Raw genomic sequence first — 6000 nt, forward strand, 5'->3', positions numbered from 1 at the left:
AGCCAAGCATGACAGTGTGTGCCTGTAGTCCCAGCACATAGTCCCGGCACTACCAGTCCTTGGGAGGCTGAGGTGGGAGGATCTCTTGAGCCCAAGAGGTCAAGGCTACAGTGAGCTATAATTGCACCACTGCACTCCATCCTGGGCAACAGAGTGAAATCCCATCTCATTAAAAGGACAAAAAAAAAAAAAAAAAAAAGGCCAGGTGTGGTGGCCCACGCTTGTATTCCCAGCACTTTGGGAGGCTGAGGCGAGCAGATCACCTGAGGTCAGGAGTTAGAGACCATCCTGGCCAACATAGTGAAACCCCGTCTCTACTAAAAATACAAAAATTAGCTAGGCGTGGTGGCTTGCACCTGTAGTCCCAGCTACTCGGGCGGCTGAGGCAGAAGAATCACTTGAACCTGGGAAGTGGAGGTTGTTGTGAGCTGAGATTGTGCCACTGTACTTCAACCTGGGTGACAGAGCAAGACTCCATCTCAAAAAAAAAATAAATAAATAAAAGAAAAAAAGAGAGAAAGAACATTCCTGGAGGAGGGAGGGCCAGTGCAAAGGCTTGAGGTGGAACATAGAGGGCTAGGGTGGCTGGGAGGGCGAGGAGATGGGGTTGGAAGATGTGGGCCAGGCCTGGAAGGTGAGTGACATTGGGGAGTGTGACCCTGGGTGGGGAGGCATGGAGGGTTTCAAGCAGGGGGTGGTGTGTTCACCTCCCCTCGCCCATCAGACTCTTCTCCCCGCAGCCTGGAAAACCCCTGACGGGCAGTTCCCTGTCTCTCGGGGTCTTTCCATGGTCTCTGCGTCTCCCAGCCGCAAGACAGGTACTCTCTGAGCTGGAATTTCCCCCAAGGGTGTGAGCAGGATCTGCGGCCAGTGTGAGATACGAATACTTATCTCCCTTAAGACCACGGACCTCCTACTCTGCTCCAGGCATGTACCACGTACCACGCGCCAGGTCTTGTGCTGGGGGCACCGCAGCCCTGGACCTCTCTGCCCCTCACACCGCAACTGTCGGAGGCAGGATTCACAGTCCATTTCACAGACCGGGAGACCCAGACTCAGAGTGACTCGCTCAGGACCACATGGCTCAGAAGGCGGGAGGCAGGATTTGAACTCAGCTCCATCTGACCCCAAAGGCCTGTGAGATCTCATTTGAGCCTCGCAGCAACTCTGTGAAAATTGGGGTTGTGGACTCACTTGCCCCTTTCCTACCTGCCCCCTTCGGTAAATGGCACCGTCAGCCACTGGCTGCTGAGCCAGACACCCCAGAGCCATTCTCAATTTTTTCTTTTTCTTTTTTTTTTTTTGAGGCAGAGTCTTGCTCTGTCATGAGGCTGGAGTATAGTGGCGCCATCTCAGCTCACTGCAACCTCTGCCTCCCAGGCTCAAGCGATTCTCCTGCCTGAGCCTCCCAAGTAGCTGGGACCACAGGTGTGCGCTACCATGCCCAGCTAACTTTTGTATTTTTAGTAGAGACGGGGTTTCACCATGTTGGCCAGGAAGGTCTTGATCTCTTGACATCGTGATCCACCTGCCTCGGCCTCCCAAAGTGCTGGGATTACAGGCATGAGCCACCACGCCCGGCGTTTGTTTTTTTTTTTTTTGAGACGGAGTCTCACTTTGTTGCCCAGGCTGGAGTGCAGTGGTGAGATCTTAGCTGACTGAAACCTCCGCCTCCTGGGCTCCAGAGATCCGCCCACCTCAGCCTCCTGCCTCCTGAGTAGCTGGGGCTACAGGCGTGGCCACTACACCTGGCTATTTTTATATTATTAGTAGAGACGGGGTTTTACCATGTTGGCCAGGCTGGTCTCGAACTCCTGACCTCAACTGATCCACCCGACTTGGCCTCCCAAAGTGCTAGTATTACAGGTGTGAACCACAGTGCCCAGCCGACCCCAGAACCATTCTTGATTCCTCTCTTCTGCTGCCCTCTATTCCAGGGCAGTCAGTGGTGTGCCAATCACTCAGTGGCCCTCGATGGGCCTTCCAGTGACTTTAACACTGGCCATGTAGGCTGTAATCATTTTTCCCTCCCTTGAGACAGAAAAGAAGGAAATTAAACTGTGGCAGGTTATCATTGATCTAGAGAAAGCCACACTGAGGTCTGTGGGCACCTTTCTCTAAAGACATTCTTCACGTGGTTGCAGTAACTAAATGCACCTGGAAGCTGGGCCAGCTGGCAGCCCACGGGTGCCTTAAAGAATATTGTGGGGGCCGGGCGCGGTGGCTCAAGCCTGTAATCCCAGCACTTTGGGAGGCCGAGACGGGCGGATCACTAGGTCAGGAGATCGAGACCATCCTGGCTAACATGGTGAAACCCCGTCTCTACTAAAAATACAAAAAAAAAAACTAGCCGGGCGAGGTGGCGGGCGCCTGTAGTCCCAGCTACCCGGGAGGCTGATGCAGGAGAATGGCGTAAACCCGGGAGGCAGAGCTTGCAGTGAGCTGAGATCCGGCCACTGCACTCCAGCCCGGGCAACAGAGCCAGACTCCCTCTCAAAAAAAAAAAAAAAAAAAAAAAAAGAATATTGTGGGAACCGCCTGTTGGTCCCACCCCAGGGGAGCAGTGGGCAGATGGTGCCCCCATGGCCCATACTTTTGGCCATAAGAGAAATCATAAGAAGGCTGAGGGGGCTGCATGCAGTGGCTCACCCCTGTAATCCTAGCCCTTTGGGAGGCTAAGGCAGGAGGATATCTTGAGGTCAGGAGTTTGGAACCAGCCTGGGCAACATAGCCAGACCCTGTCTCTACCAAAAAATAATAAGAAAATTATCCAGCCATGGTGGTACCTTTAGTGCCAGCTCTTGGAGAGGCTGAGACTGGAGGATTGCTTTAGCCCAAGAGGTCGAGGCAAACAAAAACAGAGAGAGAGAGAGAGAGATCAGAATCACCACCTACCTACCCACATTGAAGCCATACGCTACTTTGGGTAATGTTCTAAAGCTGCAATGATGGGCCAGGCACGGTGGCTCATGCCTGGGCGGCCAAGGCGGGAGGATTGCTTGAGCTCAGGAGTTCGAGACCAGCTTGAGCAACACAGTGAGACTTTGTCCCTACAAAAAATACAAAAAAACAAAACAAAACAAAAACCCCACAGAAATTAGCTGGGTGTGGTGGCGTATGCCTGTAGCCCCAGCTATGTGGGAGGCTGAGGCCAGAGGCTCACTTGAGCCAAGGAGATCGAGGTTGCAATGAGCTATCATCACTCCACTGCACTCCAGCCTGGGTGACAAAGGGAAACCTTGTCTCAAAAATAAAATAAAATCGGAGTTTACACAACTCCAGAGATACACTAAAAACCACTGCTGTGTACGCTTTACATGGGTGAATTCTATGTGAATTATAACTAAATAAATCTGTTATAAATAAGCAAGCCCCCCAGGTTCCCTGTATCTTCCCCCAGAAAGGGAGGGGGTCTGAATCTGTTCAGATGAACACAAAGTTTAAAAAAAATCGTAAAAACACTCCAATATTTCCTAATAGCAAGAATCAGAACTGACATTTATTTAGTGCTTTTGACCTGCTGGGCCCTGTTCTAAGTTTCAAGTCCTGGAACCCTCACCACAACCCTGTCAGGCAGAGATTGTTATCCCTCCATTTAACAGATGGGGAAACTGAGGCATGCAGTGGGAACGTGAGTTGCCACAGGTCGCACTGCAGGGTTTGAACCAAGCAGGTTGGCTCTAAAACCTTCACTCTTGGCCTGGCCCGGTGGCTCATGCCTGTAATCCCAGCACTTTGGGAGGCTGAGGCAGGCGGATCACCTGAGGTCAGGAGTTCCAGACCAGCTTGGCCAACATGGTGAAACCCTGTCTCTACTAAAAATACAAAAATTAGCTGGGCGTGGTGGCAGGCGCCTGTAATCCTGGCTACTTGAGAGGCTGAGGCAGGAGAATCACTTGAACACAGGAAGTGAAGGTTGCAGTGAGCCAAGATCACACACTGCTGCATTCCATAAAAAAACAAAAAAACAATAATCAACAAGTAACACCACGCTGGGGTGGACCACCCCCATATTCTCGCACCGGTGAGCTGCTGGCTGGCCCAGTTTCCAGACATACTCTATTTACTGTGATCATGGGAAGTGTATCTTATTTTATTTTTCTTTCTTTTCTTTTAGTGACAGAGTCTTACTCTGTTGCCCAGGCTGGAGTGCGGTGGTGAGATCACGGCTCACTGCAGCCTCAAACTCCTGGGCTCCAGTGATCCTCCTGCCTCAGCCTCCCAAGTAGATAGGACGACGGGTGTACACCGCCGCACACGGTTTGAGAGCGATCTTTTCTTTTTGTTAATTTATTTTTTTAATTTTTATTTTTTGTAGAGACTATGTTGCCCAGGATGTTCTTGAACTTGGCCTCAAGAGATAATCCTGCCTCAGCCTCCCAAAGGATTGGGATTACAGGCATGAACCACTGTAATGAATATGTGATCCTCCCACATTGGCCTCCCACAGTGCTGGGATTACAGGCATGAGCCACTGAGCCTGGCCTGAAGTGTGTCTTTTGAGAAATGTATAACCTTCTCTGGACAACTTTTTTCAGCTCTACCTCACCCACTTCCTCACCTGCCCCTTGCTGAATCATTCTATTTCAGGTCTCCAGCATTGTATCATTTGATATGACTCACCAATATTGTCTAAAAATGCCATCTCCTCTCCGTTGTTTCCTAAATATATTTTTATGGTTCATTGGGTCAAAGCAAGAGACAAAGTCCAAATGTCACATTTGGTTGCTACATCTCTTAGAGCCCCTTTGGTCTATGATGATTCCCTCCTTTGTATTTCCTGGCCTGTTAATTGTTAGAGAAAGTACGGAATCCTCACTCATAATCATTGATTTGCTGCCCCTGACATGGCCTCCAGCAGAAAGGCTTCCAGCCTGGGACTTGTGGTGAGCCTGAGGATCCCGCTTTATTGGGTAACTATCTTGAAAGAAACAAAATTAGGCCTGGTTAGAGAAGGGAGTCACACTGTTGTTGGTGGCAGCTAAATATACTCATTTGTCCATTTCGTCACAAGCCCTGTCAATTCCACTTTCAAAGTGTATCTGGAATCTGTCTGCATCTCTCTTGCAGGAAGCAGATTTGGGGAGGTGAGGAGGAGGCAGGAAGACTGGGAAGGTGGCTCCTTACAGTGTGGGCAAGAGCTGATGATGGCCTGGGGCTTCGGGGAGGAGGGAATAGGGACAGGTTCCAGGAATCTTCCGGAGGTAGAATTGTCAGGTGCTATGAGAGCTGAGTCCTTTCTCGCTGGGAGAAGCAGCCTTCTTACCCCTAGTTTATCGGCTCAGATGCCTCCTCCCAGCTCCCAGCTGCAGCTGTGGGGATGACACACACACAAAATGAGGGTGACTCACTTCTCAGTAAGGGCCACCAGCACACCACGCTCACCCTCCTGGGGAGCATGAGCCAACAAGAGGGAGGCAATGGGGAGCCACAAGGGCCCAGTACCAGAAGCAGCCGCTTCACAGGTGCATGAACTCGGCAGTTGGATACATCTCTGAGCCTCAGATTCCCCATCTGGGAAGTGGGAATACTCAATCCCACCTGGCTGAGCATTTTCAGGAATTAAATGGTGATCCCTATTATTAAGGGGTGGCCTTGAGGAAGACAGCCTAGGTGGCCCCAGGCAGGTCAGGAGGAGGTGAGACGTCACTGGCAGGGAGGCTGGGTGTCATGGAAGCTTGGTCAGCAACTAATCAAGATAGAGGAGTGAGGCCGGGCGCGATGGCTCACGCCTGTAATCCCAGCACTTTGGGATGCTGAGGTGGGCGGATCACCAGAGGTCAGGAGTTCCAGACCAGCCTGGCCAGCATGGTGAAACCCAGTCTCCACTAAAAATACAAAAACTAGCTAGGTGTGGTGGCGGGCGCCTGTAATCCCAGCTACTCGGAAGGCTGAGGCAGGTGAATTCTTTGAACCCGGTGGAGGTTGCAGTGAGCCAAGATGGCACCACTGCACTCCAGCCTAGGCGACAGAGCCAGATTCCCTCTCGGGGGGAAAAAA

This window comes from Macaca thibetana, chromosome 20 (assembly GCF_024542745.1).
Source record: "Macaca thibetana thibetana isolate TM-01 chromosome 20, ASM2454274v1, whole genome shotgun sequence".
NCBI classification, from domain to species: domain Eukaryota; kingdom Metazoa; phylum Chordata; class Mammalia; order Primates; family Cercopithecidae; genus Macaca; species Macaca thibetana.